This window comes from Canis lupus, chromosome 38 (assembly GCF_011100685.1).
Source record: "Canis lupus familiaris isolate Mischka breed German Shepherd chromosome 38, alternate assembly UU_Cfam_GSD_1.0, whole genome shotgun sequence".
Lineage (NCBI taxonomy): Eukaryota > Metazoa > Chordata > Mammalia > Carnivora > Canidae > Canis > Canis lupus.
The window spans coordinates 5290230-5310166 of NC_049259.1; the positions used below are offsets into that span (position 1 = coordinate 5290230).

The 19937-nt window shown below is 34.3% G+C and overlaps 1 long non-coding RNA gene across 2 annotated transcripts; it reads right to left on the bottom strand.

Moving 5' to 3' along the window:
- Nucleotides 1-746: 746 nt before the first annotated feature.
- On the bottom strand, nucleotides 747-19691 carry LOC111094476. Of its 2 annotated transcripts, none has more exons than XR_005385504.1 (3): nucleotides 19631-19691; nucleotides 1755-1920; nucleotides 747-891 (listed from the first exon to the last, which is right to left on the bottom strand). It is a non-coding gene; the product is annotated as an uncharacterized LOC111094476 (long non-coding RNA). The 2 variants fall into 2 exon arrangements; XR_005385505.1 differs by lacking the exon at nucleotides 19631-19691 and adding an exon at nucleotides 6250-6364.
- Nucleotides 19692-19937: the final 246 nt, after the last annotated feature.

Consider the following 19937-nt stretch of genomic DNA (forward strand, 5'->3'; position numbering starts at 1 on the left):
AAATAGATTGGAACATAATACTAACTTGAAAAGGAATAAAATAACAATATTCAAAAACATGGATGAATCTTTAGAATATTGAGTAGAAAAATAAAGTTTTAAAAATATGATTTTCTTGGGGAGCCTAGGTGGCTCAGTCAGTTAACATCTGACTCTTGATTTGGGCTCAGGTCAAGATTTCAGGGTTTTGAGATCCATCCCCGAGTAAGACTCTGCACTCAGCATTGAGTCTGCTTGAGATTCTCTCTCTCTCTGGCCCTCCCTCCCCCCCCCTTCACTCTCTCCCTCTTTCCCTTTCTCAATAAATAAATTTTTAAAAATCTTAAAAAAAATATTTTAAAAAGATATGATTTTATTTGTAATGAGTTTAAAATGACTAATAATAATATATGTTTTAGTAATCCATTTATCTTATGAAACCGTGTGTGTGTGCGTGTGTGTGTAGAGACATATATGAATACAAAGGGCATGATAAAAGATTAAGGATACTAAGTAGTTATGTCTTCAGTGAAGGAAGGCAGGTTGATAATCTAGGAGAGAAACTCATAGGTAGCTGCAATTTAGTGGCATTGTTTTAAATATCATGTGTGGTAGTGAGCTAGGCTACTTACATTCATTATTAAAATAAAAGCAAGAAAATGGTTATGCTTGGACAAATTTTGGTGTTGAGACAGAAGTTTTTGAAATAATTTAAATCCCTTAAGATTCAGACATTATAGAAGAAACCACAGACTCTGAGTATCTCATGTCATTTATTGAATATTGAAATGAAAGTGAAAAACAGAGTGCTTATATGGGCACCAAATGGTTATAAGTGTATAGATTGTGATCAGGTGGCTGACTGGGAGCTGCCCAGCATCACAAGAGAGTGTCCTACTGTATATCACTGTCCTGTGAAAAGATAGAAAAGACCAAAATTCAAAATTTGATTACATTTCTACTGAATGGAAATCACTTCCACACAATCACAAAGCCAAATGGTCCTAAGTCAAACAATCATAAGTCAGGGACTCTGTATTTCCTGTGACCAAAATACTACATCCCTAAGCACATAGATTAGGAATCTTAAAGTGGATCCATACTCCTGAGATTTTGAGAAAAACCTCCAAACAGTTGCCACGCATAAACACATACAGGCACAGGCACACCCATATTTCTAAAACTTCAACTTTCCTATATATATTTAGTTCTAAAATCTACTGGCATAACAAAAGGCCAACACTATTCTCTCTGTGACCTCATGTTGTTCCCCTACCCCATTCTTTACATCTACCCTTAATCCTTCAATAGCCATCTTCCTTTTTAGAAAAGAAAGTCATGCTCCTTATCCATCTGGAATCTTACCATGGTACATTGCCAAACAAAGTGACAATGGAAAGATTGATTTCTTTAACGTTTTCTTTAATGTTATCTCAGGGAACCAAACCCTCCCTTACAGCTTTCTATCTTCCTTTATGAACTAAAGTAATGTCCTAGTAAAGCTGTTTTTTTTTTAAACACAGTGGAAAGATTTCCAAGGAAATCAAATGTTTCAAGATTGTTTGGAGGAAATGTGCAGATCAGAATTGTACATGATATCTTTCAAAAACAGTGTGTATACACATCGTTAAATATCTATACCAATCAGTCACTCATTTATTGGGTTTACCCCAGGTTCTGTTACTGTATTAGTCGCTTTCAACACCATGGATTTCTTTATCTTTTTTCTCTATTTCTTGATTGGTTTGCTACAGGTACAATTATATGCCACGTACCTTTTTCAGTCTAGAAGCAGTTTGAAGAAACGACCATGTTTGTGACATGTCGTTCTGCCACCAGAGGGGAAAAAAACAAGAAAGTGTATGGAACTTCTCAATGTTTCTTAAAGTTTCTGTCTGGAACTGGCCTATTTTGTATTTCTGATTCATCATCAGTCCAAACCTAATGCCAATAGCATAGAGAAGCACAGAAAGTCACATATCAGCAGGTAGGAATGTATAATCCTTTAGGGGACAGCCATGAATAGTGGAGAAAAATAACACATGCCACCACAGTTATTGTCAACTTATTCAATAATTTTATTTACCATTAACAAACATTAAATGATGATGCATCAGCAGTACAAGACAACTTTAGGACCAATTAATTTTTGGCATTAAATACATCTTTTATGAAATATGTCGGAAATTTTTGAACATGAGGTTCTATTTTTATTGAGATTCTGATTACTCCCCAAAGCTGAAAATATAGATATTAACACACACCTACACACTTACGAAAGGAAAACCATGCCTTACACACTTTGCTTGAAAGTCTTTTCATTTTATCTATATATTACACTGACTTACTACAAATGAAGAGAAACAACATACTGATTTGCATTTTGATTTTTTAATGTATTGTAAAAATGAATAAATTGTATTAAACTTGCATGTTGTTAATCTTGACATTACTACTCTGTTGGACTTCCCTCTGAAAATCTTACTTTATCTGTGGCTTCCCTAAAAACCACTCAAACAACAGGGGATACCTGCATCCTTATCTACAAAAACTAAACCACAGTGAAGCCTACCAAATATAGTCATCTATTACTTATCTCATACTATTCATCCTGATATTCTACTACTATTGATCTGAAATAAAACTGATTAGTATTCTTGTTTCATCCCTGTCTTACAGGCATAGATACATAATCATTCTTATTTTCCACTCTGTTGGCCTATCATTTTAAGACATTTCTCACTATTTTCCAGGAATTAAAACACTCTGCTCTTTGCCTATATAAATGGGAAGTGTCTTAGTTTGGGATCCCCAGAAGTGGATTCTTTTATTTTTTTAGATTTTTTTAAAAAATATTTATCTATTTTAAAGAAAGAGGGGAAGTGAGAGGGATTGAGTCTTAAGTGGATTCTGCTTGAGCATGGAACCCGAGGTGGGGCTTGATCCCACTACCCTGAAATCATGACCTGATCTGAAACCAAGAGTCTGATGCTTAACTGTCTGTACCACCCAGGTGCCCCAGCCCAGAAGTGACTTCTGACACAAGGACGCTAGTGAGAGCAACTTGGATGTAGGTAATAATCACTAGTAGAGGGTTATGGAAACAATACAGGGAAGAGAAACATTCCATAAAGGGTAAACAAGCTAGACTGCTTCTATAGCAGGTGACTAGGGTTTAGTTTTGCTGAAACTTAATCAAAGACCACTAGAACAACCTGCAATCTGACAAGATGGCATGTATTGGCTCCATCCAGTGCAGAAAGGAACTTGAGAGGAACCAAGAGAACTGCACAAGAAAAGGAAGAGAAGGATATTTTATAAAGATTGTTATAAGGTTTGGGCTCCAAAGAAGGACTCTGAGGATCTTGCTCTGGTAGCAGGAGAGAGAGAGGGTATTTAATTGCACTCTTCAATATCTCCAACTTAGCTGCCATTGATGTTAATCTTTGGTTCTATATATTTAACTTCTCTCTCTAAATCTCCATTGTTTCTGAACTTGGATGAGGAGAGTTTTACCCCTACTCAATCTCAGTGTTGCATACCAGTGACTCTTGTAAACTGATCTTTAGTCTACTTTGGGACATTGAGTTCTTTCTGGTAGACGTGTAATGAGCACAACTCCTTTCTTTGGTATTGGCTTCTCATAGGCAAAGACAGCAAATAAACTTTTGATGTTAATTTTCTCCCATCTTGCTCTGTCTCAGAACCCTGATACTTCACTGAACACTTGGCTGCCTAAAAAGAAAATGTTCTTTTACTTTTGATTAAATCTTTTTTTGTGATGAAAATGGGCATGGAGCTAAATCCCAGCCAATATGTCATAACTAATAGATTTGTGTGAGACTCTCAGGGATGCATCTTTTAAGAAGGTGCAGTTGAGATCTCTCTCCTCTTGCCTCTTCCTACTGACTGCATTCTCCTAATGGCAGGAACTACACCTGTCATAGTGAGGGACACCATGTGCCTCAGGTAAAAAGATGACTTAAAGAGCTCTCATCCTAGATGGTAGAATTTCTACTCTAGTATTTTCATTCAAGAAAGAATAACTCTTTTCTGTTTAAAATACTATGCAAAACACATGAAAAAAATATAATAAATTAACTTAAAAATTCTTCTTGCTGTCTGTGGATCTAATTCTCTAACTTCCTTTAACGTTTTAATCACATATTACCAAATCTAATATCTTTTGTTTCCATTGAATACACCCAATATCTATATTTTTATTTGAATGCCAGTAGCAACTTCTTTCTTCCAATTATATGCTAAACGTTTGCATTGTACACTCTCAAATTATAAGCACTCTGGTGATATGAATTGTTTACTATTTTTAAGTATCTATGTTGCATGCATAAAGTGCTCATTAAAAAAGATAAACAGGGGTCATGCTTATTTTAATTTTATAGCTTAGAAATGGAAAAGCTTATTATAAAAATTTTTTAAGCATACAGTACCACTTATGTTGAATTGCTCTTAGAGGAAATTTTTAGATTGAGAAACTTAAGGAAGACACAAACATAAACATATATCTACACAAATATGCAAGAATGTTGAACTTTTTGTTCAAAGAATTATATACAATTTATTAAATATACTTATGCACAACAATGTAAAGAATCTTTAATGTCTATGATGTAGGACTCTGGTTCTTTAATATGGACACAGTATCAACCAGTGTGACAATGAAAGTTTTTGTGTTCTTGACTCGACTAATTTCTTCTGTCTTATGTTGTTTTTGTTCCATATTATTTTCTTGTTCTGAAACCTTTGTTGTCTGATCTTTGCTTTTTGATATATTTTTTTTTTCAAAATACAGTTTTAGTAATGGGTCTTTTATTGTTTTATTCAGGATCCTCTGTTTCCAATTTATGATGCCAAATACTGTCTATGGCTGGTAATGAGAGCTACTCTTCTGTCTCACTGAATTGAATCTTCCACATCTGTATTCTCTTTGATAGTTTACTAAGGTACCAGCATTTTCTCTATGGAATCACTTTCTTCTTTATGATATGTTATAGATATGAAGGTTCAAACCTTTCTTTATAAAATGGAGAATAAACAAAAAGCAGAATTTGTCATGTCAAGGAATCCCTGTGCCACACTATGACATGTCTGCTAGGAGCAGGAATAGCTTAGGACTGGTTTATATACCATAAGCCCGTAGTTGTGTCAGTCTCATGGTGTGTGAATTATCTCAGTTAAAGTCCTGCCAATCCTGATACAAATTGGAGGAATAATAAGTCAAAGGCAATCAAAATGACTTCTAAAATTATATGGAAGAATTTTTGTTCAGTTAAAAAAATAAATCTAGCTTTCTCATTGTGCTTCTTGTGTATTATCTACTTTGATATCAAGTTTAATATGTTTCTGATTTCATTTCAGCAATTTTGACTTACTCAATTTAATGCCAGTAATGGGAATGGAAAAATGACAATAATTGTTAAGCCTTGGCAACACTTTCTCATTTTAATGAAACTTATTTAGTAGTAAAGCTATAGCAAATAATCTATAACTGTATCATTCTACTGCTAAATGTTATATTAACAATTTGTAACCATGACAAGAATGGAGTTTTTCTGTATCATGTTTTAGATCTTAATGATTATATAACTTTAATATCAATTTGCAAAATACAAAAACATTCAGTAGCTTTCTGCATTGTTATATGACTAAATATAGTGGTCTTGAAAAAACAACATTATAATTTAGGCATACAATTAATTTATACATTCTCATATAAGGTTCTAGGTACTAGAAATCCTATTGGTTTCAAATAGAAAAAATGTGGAATATGTATTAGTTGTTTCAACATAATTTGTCTTCTTCAAGGAAAACATGCTTTTCTTTAAAAAGTTTTTTTTTTTAAATGCCATGCTGCTTAGCATAAAAAAAGCAAAAAAAAAAAAAAAAGGAATAATATCTAAGTCCCAATTTATGAATGTCAAATGTTCTCACAAAAAGTAAAATTTTAAAACATGTCTAAAATCTTTAACATGATGTCAATGTTAATTAAGAAAACTGCTGACATCACACTATGTAGCTGAACTCAAACCTCATGGTCATGAATAAATGGACTTTATTAGAAGCCTGCTTGAGAATTGTACACATTTCTGTTTTTTGAGAAGCTGTGGTATACCTTTGTTCTAGAGCTGCTATTTCTCAAGGACAAGCAAGAGTATCTAAATGTGTAAAAATCTCTGAGAGGATTAGTGATTTCCAGAATATATATTAGTCAGGATAATTACTAAATATGTCTATTTGTACATATCCAACCTGAATATAGTGCCTCACACAGGATATAATTTTCTCTCTCCTGCAGCCAGTCAATGTGAATGGTCAGTTCCTGTGACACAAAGATTGGGGCACCAGGCTGAGCAGAGTAGTTCAGCCTTATACACACGAAAACTAAGATTGCTCCAAACATACCCAGGTATATCTAGGTGAAGAAAAAAGGAACAGTATGTCTAGAAAAAAAGTATTATTTTGAAACATAATCCTGAAGCTACTGAACTCATTCCTGCTCATGCCCACATGGAGATAATATAGTCACATGACCACATCTAAGTGAAATAGAAGCTGGAGAATGTAGTTGGGCAGCTTGTGCCAGGAAAAGCAGAAAAAAGACTTGGGAGATTGAGGACAGCTATAAAGTTGGCCATGGGGAGCAAATACTCTTCCCCCAAAGTAATGAAAAACTAAAGGCATGGGAAACCTATTTCTTACCACCACATAATCTATTATACATAAAAAGAATATTTGATATATTTTTAAAAATCATGATAGTGATGATGAAGTGTCTTCAATTGTTACTCCAGAAAGAGTAATTCACACGGTGACTTACATTACATAGTGCTTAGTAGGACAAACCCTAGTGTCAAAGTACCAAGGACAAAATTGACCCAGTAACTGGCAGCATGACACTGGAAATAGTCATATTTAGTTTTCAAAGAGTTTTTTTAGTTTTCATGCACTTCCCATCAAAGAAAAACCTCTGTTGGTGTTCTGATTTAAATTGCAAAAGATATATATTAACTTCATGAGAAATGACATTTATGACATAATTTCCTCACCAGTGATATAATAAGCTGATAGTTTGGAATTTCTGTCCTTTCTTAAATGTGGAGTTTTGTTCTGAATCTTATGATCTTCTGTTTTATCTATTTATAGGCTTTATAATATATACTTTGAATTTTCAATGGTTATTTTCTTTTTCATTTCTATTAATTCCAAGTATAAGAAATTATAAGCTGCATTAAAACTCATACCAAATTTTCTAAGTATCTTTAATATTTTATTTGAGCTTTACCATTTACCTAGACATGTAATTTTGTTCATGTCTCAATATTTATACATTTTATTTAGTTTTCTTTCTGTCAAGAATTGTCTTGGATATTTGATACAAGGTTCTACAATTACAGTGGTCCTATTTTTATCTTACTAGCAATTTCATTTCACTGGCTTCAGTTATAGTAAATTAAAACATTATGCATGACAAAGGATGCATTTCTGATCCAATGGGCTGGTTACAAGGCTGAGGAGTCCATGAGAAATTCTGCTAAGATGTGAGTGTTTTTTGAGCAAGGCAGAGAGATTAACCTTGTCAGGAGTTTACACATGAAATCTGGGAGAGTCAGTCATCTCTTGGCTACTTGAATACTCTCCCATTATGTCTATCTGTCATGTCAGTGTTGGATGACCATTCTGAAGGTGAATTGTAGGGATCTACAGTGGACAGCTACGTCTGTGTAGTGCTGAGGTGCTTTCACATCAGCTGTTAAGACTTCACAAGTTGCATAGAAAATGATGGTCCTGGGAGGTCTGATTGGTTCACTCAGTGGAATGTGCAACTCTTAATCTTGAAGTTGTAGGCTTAAGCCCCACATTGGGGGAGAGAGATGATTTAAAAATATATCTTTAAAAAGAAAGAAGAAAGAAAGAAAAAGAAAGAGAAAGAAAGAAAGAGCAAGAGAGAGAAAGAAGAGAGAAAGAAAAGAAAAAAAGAAAAGAAAAGAAAAGACAAGAAAGAAAAGAAAAAAAGAAAAGAAAAGAAAGAAAAAAGAAAAGAAAAGAAAAGAAAAAAGAAAAGAAAAAAAGATGGTCCTTATTCTAAGCTCTGTCATTGAGGCAAACCTTTCTTATGACATTATTTGGTTCCAATATCAGGTTATGCTTATTTGTTGTATTGAGATATCACAGTAGGAAATTAAAGGAGAATTATGAACCTGAGCTTAGTCCAAAACATTCCACTAAATATTTCTGCTGACTTTTTTTTCTAACTTTTGCACATGAAATGAAACAAAAAATAAAAAAAAAAAAGGTCTCGTTTTATTTACAAAGAACACAAACCAGAAACTGATACTTTTGGAGAAAACCTGTTTAAAAAAATCAAACTTGTGCTTTAATATAAATATGCTGTAAAATATGTAATAACTTCCTATCAAAGATATGGCTGTTTTAATATACACATTTTTACTTAATATAAAACTGTAGTTTCTTTCTTATTTCAGATATGTATTTCAATATATGTGTATCTGTGTGTATTTACATTTATATACTTAAGATATTGATTAAAAAATAAGCTATGTTTAAATGAACACCTTCACAATGAATACCAAAAATTGGGGGAAATTTTAAGCTCAAAGAAAGTTGAGGATAAGGAAGAGAAGATAATTTTATTAAGTAAACATGAGTTATATTTTGCTATAATAAGTAATAACCCCAAATCTCTTTTTTAAAATGAAGATCTCTTTCTGACTCTTAGCGCATACACAGTTCAGATAGGTGTATATTCTGTGTTTTCTTTGTTTAATAACCAGACTCTGAGAGCAACCTCTTTTAGAAATATACTGAACAGTTACAAATCAAGGAAAGGGAGGACACAGCTGACCCTATACTGACTTTTCAAGATTCTGCCAGAGGTGACCAGTGTGCTTCTAATTGCATTTCACTGGATAAAGTAAATCACTCAGCAAAACTTAACATCTAAAGACTTAGGAAGTATAACCCTACCTAACACCTGGAATAAATAAAAATGAAATGTCTGTACATAGTGTCAATGTCTACACCCATCCTTTCAATTTATTAAATACCCTTTAGTTCACTTTCCTTTTCTCATTAAAAATATGAGAGAGAGGGGATCCCTGGGTGGCGCAGCGGTTTGGCGCCTGCCTTTGGCCCAGGGCGCGATCCGGGAGACCCTGGATCGAATCCCACGTTGGGCTCCCGGTGCATGGAGCCTGTTTCTCCCTCTGCCTGTGTCTCTGCCTCTCTCTCTCTCTCTGTGTGACTATCATAAATAAATTTAAAAAAATTAAAAAAAAATATGAGAGAGAGATAAATTAAGAATGGGGAACAGAGTCTTGGGGTGCCTGAGTGGCTCAGTTTGTTGAGTGTCCAACTCTTGATTTCAGCTGAGGTCATGATCTAAAGGTCGTGGGATCGAGGCCCGAGTCGGGCTCCATTCTTGCCACAGAGTCTGCTTGGGATTCTGCATCCCTGTCTTCATTAGCCCCTGACCTTGCTTACACTCTAAATAAATAAATAAAATCTTGAAAGAAAGAAATAATCTCTTAATTATAGACAACAAACTGATGGTTTTCAGAGGAAAGGGGAATGGGGTATGGGTTAAATAAAAAAAAAAATCACTCATCCCCTCACAGTAGAATAAAAATAAAAATTCCTTACATGATGGTCTCAAACTCAACATCATGGATTTTTGTGTAATTAGAGAAATAGAAACACTGTAACAACAAATAGGAAGTGTCACGTGAAGCAGGGGAAGGAGATGGGAAACAGAGTAGAGTGGTCCTGAAGTCCTGCTAAAGAGATACTGAGGGGACATTTTGCCCTGGAAATTATATATATATATATTATTGAGAAGATTCTAGTTTTGTCTCTTGAAAGAGAACATTGTTCACTTATCTCTCTAGATTTTTTATTCCACCCTCTGTGTAAGTCATCCTCATTGCCATTTTTGCCATAAAGTAATTGGACACTGGAAAATTTGCCCTCCTTAGCTGCTCAGTAACTTTCTGAATTCACTTTCTGCCTACAGATAACTGGTGACACCAGGGCTATTTTACATCTTTTTTAATCTTAATAGTGAATTGTCCCAAGTAAGCCTAAGGTAACATTATAAGAAGGTAGGCATACAAGTGGGAAAAGAAGGAAGAAGATGAAAGGAAAGGGAACAGAGAAGAAGGGAGGGGGATTTTAGTTAAAAGAGCCAAAAAATCATCACACACACAATGTAAACCTCTTATAGAAATGTACAAGGAGAAAAAAACTTCCATAGATACAAGATTTGAAGACAGTATGTCTGAAAATTTTCCCAAAACATCAAAAACATCAAACCATAGATCCAAGAAATTCTATGAAGTTGAGACAGGATAAAATTTAAACACATCACACACACACACACACACACACACACACGAGTAATATTTTTTGTAAAATTTCTGTATTAAAATGTAAATAAACTAATAAAGCAATAATTATTCAAAAGAATCCTTTTAACACTGAAGTTTTAATCACTCTTTCAGAGGGTTTTTGATTGTTAAAGAACATTTATTTCTCTGAAATTTTATAAGTTATGGTTTATTTTTATGATCTTACTAATGTTTTGATTTGTTTTAATCTTTTCTATATTCCAAATAGTTTATTTTTTTGGAAAAAATAGTTATTTTTTATTGGAAAATGAAAGGAAAAAAGCTCTTAAATTGACTTTTGGTAGCAGTAATTTATTTTGTTTGATCATTCCTGAAACTTAATTGAAAAATATGTAAAAAAATAAGTCAGTGATGGAGAATATTTTAACTTGCAGTTTGGGATGAACATCAATTGATTATAAAGAAAATATCTTGAAAATAACTTTTGAATTAAATGCTAAATGTTAAATACTACATAAAGCTATATAATGCTATATATCTATATATATGCAAATAGTTTCTTGTTTTTAACCTTAAAAGTGTGTGTAACATAAAGGTATATATTAAAAACAAATATCAAATAACATTTTCTCATATTCTTTCATTATATAAACCTCTTATTAAAGCTTAATAGTCTTTGACATAAAGATCATATGGGCTTAATTTCTATAAATATATTTGAACATTGGTTCATATTTGTACATTTGTAAATTAAGTAATATCATGTAAATCAGTTAAAAATCTTAGAAAACTTTCAGTTATTTCTGTGAATAGCATAATAGCCAAAACATAAAATAGTGAATATTTCATTTTCCAAGACAGTTTGCATATACTGTCATATATTCAGTGCTTTAAAACTAGCTACTTGACATATCAGTGATATATTCCTTAAGTATTTTTTAATTTGATGGCAATTCATAGTTATTTTAATAACTGATAAATAAACATGTATTTCCCTTTGCTTTTCATCATATAATTGAGGTCCTAATTTCAATCTTTCATAGAAATATCACTAAAAGCCATATATGTTCTCAAAAATGTTTAAATTCTGCATGCAAAGATAATTCCAAATATCTATAAAAAGGGACTATTTGCAAATTGGCAAAGAGCAATGAAAAAAGCTTACAGAATGCATTCATTTTCTAACTGCCATTGTGTGTGAGAGAGTTTGTGTGCTTTCCAAAATTTGTCAGAGTTGCCAGGCCTGTCAGATATGTTTGTTGGAGTTTGGAAAGGAAACCTACCATGTTCTCCATTCTTGGCATTAGCATCAAGAAAGTTTTAGAGAATATATTCTGATCTACTGCTATACATTTCAAGTGTCAGTAATAGCGATTTCAAGGAAAAACTTTAGATGAAATCAACTGGTAATTTATATCTATTTTAATTTCAGCATCATTTCCTAGAATTTCTTCTCCTTGCAGACATATTTGAAAATTAATATCATTTATTAACATTACTGTTTTGGCTTCAAATCATACACTTACTCAAATTGTGTTTAAATGTTTCGCATTTAAAAAGCAGGTTGTATACCAGATATGGCCTACGAAACAGCTTTTATACCAAAATTACTAATGAACTACATATAGTATTAATGAATAAAGTACAAATTATTTTAATACATAGTATTAATATTATTATTCTCAGTGTGTCCTTTGATTCTGAAAAAATTCAGAAAATTTAAAGGGGTACTAATAAAATAATATTTAATAAAATTAATCACAAAAAAACAAATTTGATTAAAAATAATAGAAAAGGAATACGTTGGTGGCTTAGTAGGTTAAATATCTGCCTTTGGCTCAGGTCATGATCTCAGGGTCTGGGATCCAGCCCAGCGAGGGGCTCCCTGCTCTGCGGGACCCTGCTTATCCCTCTGCACCTTACTTTTTGGTAGTCTCTCTCTGTCTCTTTCATAAATAAAGAAATAAAATTATTTTAAAAATCATAGAAAATAATTATATAGTTTAGAACTATAAATATAATTTACTCAATCATCCTGCCTATTTTGGCTGAGCTACAAAGTAAAATATGTAGAAGTCATAAATCTACAATTCTTGAGTATTAGTCTAACATTCTTCTTTCATTAAAGATAAAATGAATTGCATAAGGGAACTCTGGAGAAGGTCAAAATCATACATTTTGAGGAACTAGAACTAATTTTAACTTAAAGTGATATTATCACCAGCTGGATATTCAAATCTGTATTTCACATAGACATTTAGATTTTCATTTCTACTTAAGCTTTGATATCAGTCTATTACCTTTACTAAGAAGGGTCAAATCCATTAACTTGGCCAACTCACATAGAACCATTCACATAAAACTACCAAGACAGAATTTGACTCTATCTTAAAATTTTTAGCGCACTAAAAGAATAATACAGCCCATTAAGGAATAATCTAGGCCTTTCTGTTTTATCTATAAGAATAGATTTTTGTAATTTATGTTTTACTGCCTAAAATAGAGAGATGCAATAATTTATTGAGAATCTGTCTTCTATCTATCATCTATCTATCTATCTATCTATCTATCTATCTATCTATCTATCATCTATTATGCATCCTCCTATTCCCTAGCTTAGGTGAGTATTGCTTGTAGATAGTTTTTAACTATCAACAATGTTTGGTTATTGCCTCCACAAAAAAAGCACCCTTACCGGAGGCTTCTCAGGGTGGACTGCATCGAATGACTGATCTACTTAGAGAAAAAAATTCTTGCCTCCTTTACCCCAATTTGGGACAACTTTGTAGGATCATCCACACTTCAGAATTCCTTACAGAAGCCTCTCTATGAAAGCTCTATCTCAAAAATCTCAGGGAATCCAACCTACAATAGAGGCTGATACTTTTTCGTATAGGCCAAAACCTGGAACTTAATAAAGCTCATAAGTTCTCAACGACTATTTGAAGTGATCAATTAAAAGCTTTATCTATGCACCTAAGAACAAGCACACACGCTTTCTATTTGTTTTGTTTTGTCTTGTTTTTTGCATGATGTTGGCTACATATTTAAAAGTCAGCTAAATATTCAAAAAGACCAAACAGATTGTTGGCAATACTGCAAAGAGTAACACTGTGTATATCTTCCTGAACAGCAGTAAGATTAGTGCCATAAAATGGAAGTTACCTTGACATTTTTATTAATTTTCTTATAAAAATGTAAGTGCATTTTTTAGCACATGCCATCACAACCAGAAATCTTATCAAAAAGTACTGGGAAATGCCATAGTGACATGTAAGCATGCTTTAGAGAAAAAGGCAAATTTATATTTTAGCAACTTTATTATAACTTTTCTTTGGGCATTCAAAATACTATTAGGCTGAGTCATGAAAGTGCTGTCAAGTTTTTATTGTGAAAAGAAGCTCTTCATTCCCATTTCATAAAGAATTTATAAACTAGAATACATACTCTTCCACAAAGTCTAGATTTCTAATGTGTATTTAAGAATGCCTCTGACTAGACAATTTCAAATTTTATATTCCAAGCGCTGCAGATATTACTGTTTGCTAACATAAACACAACTTATTTTCAACTAGTTAAATATATAATGTATATACATAATATATATGTTCTTAAATTCGGGGAAGCCTACATAAAGGGCCTTAATGTTTTCTACACCATGCTAGAGCTTGGAATGTAAAGATGAATAGGATATAGTACTTGCCTTTAAAAATCTCATCAATCCAATAAGTAAAATTCAACTAACTAGCATATTGAGATTGAGTGTGACTTATTTGCTTTCTATTTCTCCTCTCCTCTGGAGTCAAGCATAAATTCAGATTACAGTCAGGCATAGATACTCTTTTAACATAAAATATCATAGTAAAGATGACCAGAGGTTTATTTAGGTAGGTGTATATAAAAAAGCCTCATCATCTTTAAGATAACGCTCTAGGAGGGCAAATTTGCATAAAAAAACTTTTTTCCTCACCTTTCCTTCTCTATTCCATAGGATTGAAAGAAAGCTGAGTGTGTAAAAGGATAGGCAGCTAATATAAGAAAAAAGTAAGGTGCCTGTGGCTAGGGGTCAAATAGATATAAGTGATTTAAAGAAAAGAAACAGATGGATAGTGCAAGAGGAAGACTATGCTCTGTGATTCTCCATGGTGTGCTCACAGAAAAAAGGGAAAAACAAACAAACAAACAAACAAACAAACAAAAAACCTAAGGTCCTCACTAGGAAGGGAAAGTGGTGGTAGTGATGATAATAAGAAAGGGCAGACAAATCAATATTGATTATTTAAGAATTCTTATTATGCCCTTAAAAGATTGTAATGCATATCTCAAACCCAAACTGAAAAAAAAATGTGGTTTTGTTTTGTTTTACATTCTTCAAAATACTGTGGATTTTCCTCAACTCAAAGAAATTCTGGCTGGGACTCTCATCCCACCTATAATGGTTTCAAATGATCCTGTAACTTTTCTAACTGGTTAATATGAAGAGATAAGAGAACACATAAGAAATCGATAAATTCATCTTGATGGTTTAAGCAGGACTCTTGAAGGGGAGAAAAATTAGAGTGGGGCCTTCAAGGAGCACCCACCATTTACTAGTTGAAGAAAGTAATAAAAGTGGATCTCATATAGAAGCTTAAGCCATGTACAAGAAAGGTCAGAAAGTGTTTTCCAGAAATACCAATTGTCAGGGTTGTAAGGAAAACTGAGAATTCAAGGCTGGGGTATTGGGAATGATCATTTGGTGATGAATCTGAAGAGCAGACATTTCTAATTACTTGGCTGGGCAGGGTTTAGGTTATAAGAAGCCCTAGATTGTCACTTCCCTGGCTATGGTTCCAACGTTTGTGTCCCCTCCCCAAAGTTTATACTTTGAAACTCTAATGTTCAATGTGATAGTATTAGAAAGTGAAACTTTGGGAGGCAATGAAATAATTAAGGTGAAGTCCTTACAGAAAGGATTAATGCTCTTATAGGAGAGGCCCACAAAGCTTCCTAGAAACCTTCCATCATGTGAGGATTCAAGGAGAAGTCTATGACTTGAAAGAGGGCCCTCACTCGGGTATATTGACACCCTAATCTTGGACTTTCAGCATCCAGAACTGTGAAGAATGTATTTCTTTTGTTTATAAGGCAATAGTCTGTGGTATTTTGTTAGAGCAGCCCAAGTGGGCCAAGGTGTCTCCTTTCTCATCTAGGACATCCTTCTGAGAGGCTGGTATGAGATCTGGTCTGATGGCAATCTCCTAAAGTCATCACAGATAGTAGATGCAGTGAGCAGAGTTATTTCATTTCTTGAGACAAGAAGCATAAAGCAAAGCCAATGAGTTGAGGACTACTGACTGTAGCGTACTCCACTCACCATTAGGGACACAAAACCTATGTTGCTAGTGGAGACATTTGTGTTTCAAGTGCCCAAGGAACACTATGCTAGGATGACCAACAGGATATTTAGGAGTGGGGAAGAAAAGGGTGGAGTCTTTGGAAGTGTCCCTCTAGAAGCAATCCTGGATCTCTGCCTTCATATATTTCATAACATTCTTGACACATTTGTGTCACAGAACTGAGCATATGCTCAGGATAGGAAGTAATAAATGTCATTGACAGTAATTTTGAATTAGGCTGAGCTCAATAATATATTATTGTAAAATTTCAAACTAAAATTACTGAATCAAAGTAAAATTGTATTTTTCCTTTTGGGAAAAGAACAAAAACAGAAACAAAAACTGAGTGGTAGCCATCATGATCCCAACTTTCTTTTTGTCCATTCCAGTGTCTGGAGTCCTTCCTCAGGTTTATTTTTTTAATTTTTTTATTTTGTTTAAAGATTTTACTTATTTATTCATGAGAGACACAAAGAGAGGCAGAGACACAGGGAGAGGGAGAAGCAGACTCCATGCAGGAAGCCCGATGTGGGACTCAATCCTGGGACCCCAGGATCACTCGCTGGGCTGAAGGCAGGGCTAAACTGCTGAGCCACCCAGGCTGACCCACCTTCCTCAGGTTTACTACATAGTCCAAGATGATTGCAAGTCATCACATCAACATAGCAGTTTGGACGACAGAAGAACGAAAACATAAGTCTTAATCTGGGAGAGTTAGCAATTTTAAAGCAGATGCTTTGGAAAGGTCACATATAACTCCCTACATCTTACTAATAATATAAATAGAAGAATAGAAGATTATATCTAGTTTAAAAAAAAAAAAACGCTAGAAAATGTAATCCAAACTTATTCCAAAACTCAATAAGGCCAGTTTCTGAATTTTTGGTGGTAACTGATACAGAAGACATGTGGGATAGAGATTCAAAACCGAAGGGTTCAACTTGAACCCTTGAATAAAAAGAATCACTTGAACCTTAGATTCCTTTTGTTATTTTGTATAGCACATAACTGTTTTCTCTCCACTATGATAGGGTTTGAAATGTTTATTTGATAAAGATTTTGAAGATCAGTTTTTCTATAACAATGGACACAAATCAGACATGAGAGCTACTGCATGATGACACACCAAAGCAGCAGGATTGAATGAAAGCCTATAAACAGAACAGTGAAAAATATTGAATTTTACTTAACCCTGTCTTCCTTTCTGGAGAAATGGCCAGTCCACAAAGAAAAACCCCAGAAACTGACATTAAAAAGTTGCTCCCTAAAGACATGGTCCTCTCCCGATTATCTCTAATCAGATCCAACAGTTAATAAGTCCCTTTCCAAATAGCCAAAATTTAAAATGAGCTCTTTAGATCCTAGTATTATCTGGCAGCAAAGGATTATCAGTCAGGGGAAATGGCTAACAAGTGATATAAAACACAAGCAAAATAAACAAGAAAGAATAGAAAGAATCCTCGAATGAATATGAGGCAATAAAGGATACAGTGGAAAATTCATTACACTATGAATAGTATGCTTAAAATGGTAGAAGATATTGCATCTCATGAAATATGAGCAGAATATAGGTGCATTCCAAAAATGCAAAAGAAAAAACATATATATGAAATTGTTGCATTAGTGACATTCCTTGAAACTATATTCTCCACCCTTTTCCCTATTTTCTCTTAACCTCAAAAGTATCATAAGCATCATTTATTCATTTTCCAATCTAATCACTTGGCTAACATCCTATTCTAAGTCCACCAGCATCTCTTGATTTAAAAACCAAAAAAAAAAAAAAAAGAGGAAGCAAATGTACTTCCTTTGGGGAGCAAGGAGATAATAATGGACTAGAATATTTTAACAAAATCTCATGAAAAAAATAAAAAAGATTCTTTATAAGACATGTTTTTTAAAAATCTTTAATAAAAACTGAAGAAATGACAAGATGTTAACTAATAACCTCAACGTTGGATGAGAACAAGAACTGAGGAGGGCATAAGGCATGAGAAATACTGAATCTGCAGTTGCCTTATAGGATTTCTTGCTTTGAAAAACTCCTGGGACCAGAAAAAGAAGTTCTAATACCCAGAGCCTGAGTAGGGTATACCAGGAGACCCAGTGCTGTCACCAGCTAGACCTCAAGACCTGGCCTTAACTGCCCACCTGCTTGGACTCACTAACCTTTGTCCTACATTTTCCCCCAAGCTCTTTTTGCTGGTCTTCCTCTTTACTCAGACAAATGAGACCCCAAACCATCCCTCAGGTGCTAGTGACAGCACTGAAAAAATCTGCTGGTCCAGACCACCTAGACTTTTTTTTTTTTAACATTTTATTTATTTATTTGACAGAGAGAGAGCACAAGTAGGCAGAGAGGCAGGCAGAGGGGAGGGAGAAGCAGGCTCCCTGTTGAGCAGGGAGTACCATGTTTGTATGGCTGGATCCCAGAACTCTGGGATCATGACCTGAGCTGAAGGCAGACACTTAACCAACTGAGCCACCCAGATGCCCCACACCTAGGCCCTTAGAGCTAAACTGACTTGCACCTACAGGTAGACCATGGGTTGACCTCTGGAACACCTATAATTACCTTTACCTCGTTGTAATACTAAAGTCTCCACCCAAAGAGGAGCCTCAGCTTCATCTATATAAAATACCATGTATGTAAAGGCACGTTTCCTCAAGACACATGTGCAACCTATTATGCCCACCTTTACATAGGATGACATTTAAATATTCACCTTACCCCTAAAACAGAAGCCCACTCACCCTGTCTTGTTGAGTCACGGCTTTGGAAGCCGTTCCTCTTGATCCCCTTATTTGCTGCAAATAATTTACTCAGTGCAACAGCTCAACCTGGTACACTTTCTGACCCACCAAGGAGCGAGCTCACGTTGCTTCAGTTGCATTGTGAATTCAAAAAAGACACACTCTCAGTGCAAGGTAAAATAGAAAACTACCCTTCCCATCTCCACTTTCAGGGTACTGCAAATAAATTTTCCTTTATATTGAGTATGTTCAGAAGAAGAGATGGAGGATAACATATCACTTAACCATCCAATGGTTAAATAAAAAAAAATATAGTGGAAATTATAAAATATTTTAAACTGATTGATAATGAACCATGTATTATATGTTGAGAGAAGAAAGGCTTAAAGCTGATAAAACATGAACCTCAAGAATTAGAATAGTGAAATAAACAAAAAAATAATAATAATTGGGAAATTTAAAAAGCTTTTGGAAAAGTGAACCATATATTCTGATAGAAATGTCAATTTCAGAAACACAGTTTTGTTTTGCATTAATTCAGTTTATTGTAAAACATCCAGAGAAAGCTGTTTTACAAACTCCTTTTTCTTTAAAGATTGGATAAAAGTAGACAAATTTTGATAATGTGCTTTGGGGCAGGAGGAAATCCAACAGGGACAATTATAAAATTAGGCCACAGATAAAAGTAGATTAGGAGAGTAAACTTAGAAATAATATTATCTGTTTGTTGTACAGAAAATCACCTGGAGTTAGGGCCACATTATGAGCTCATTTTCAAACCCCCTATTACCCACTCATAAAATAGGAGCCCAATACACCAAGAAGCATAATTACAAATAGGAAATGGCTGGCTGTTATGCCTGAGTCATGTGGGAAACAGACAAAAGAAAAAAAAAATAATTAAATTTCCTTACTGCCTACTGCCCACTGACAAATCCTGGAAAGAAGCAGAGTGACATTTCTCTAGGAGCTCAGGACCTAGATGTTAATAGTTTGCTAAGGGAAAAAGGCAATCTTAGCCCAACCTCCAGGATCCTGGGAGCTACTTTAACATATAAAAACTCCTTTGGAAATTTCCATTATCTCTACCTTCAAGATATATGTTGGCAGTCTTCCCCCAAGCATATGACTCACCAATACACATCTGAAGAGTCTCATGACTAAGGTTTTACCAGACAATAATAAATGATCTTATTCTAACAACAGCTAGCCCCTCAAGGTTCTGGAACTCTTCTTCCAAATTCCTTCGCTAAGGAGAAGACTCATGCTCTCCTTAACCCCCTCCCAACTTGAAAGTTGGAGCCACTTATCACAAACCCTGTGCAGCTCTTCCTGCCCAAGGGTCCTGCCCCCCAGCTTTAATAAAACCAACTTTTTGCACCGAAGATGTCTCAAGAATTCTTTCTTGACCGTTCGCTCCCAAACCCCAACCATTTCGAAA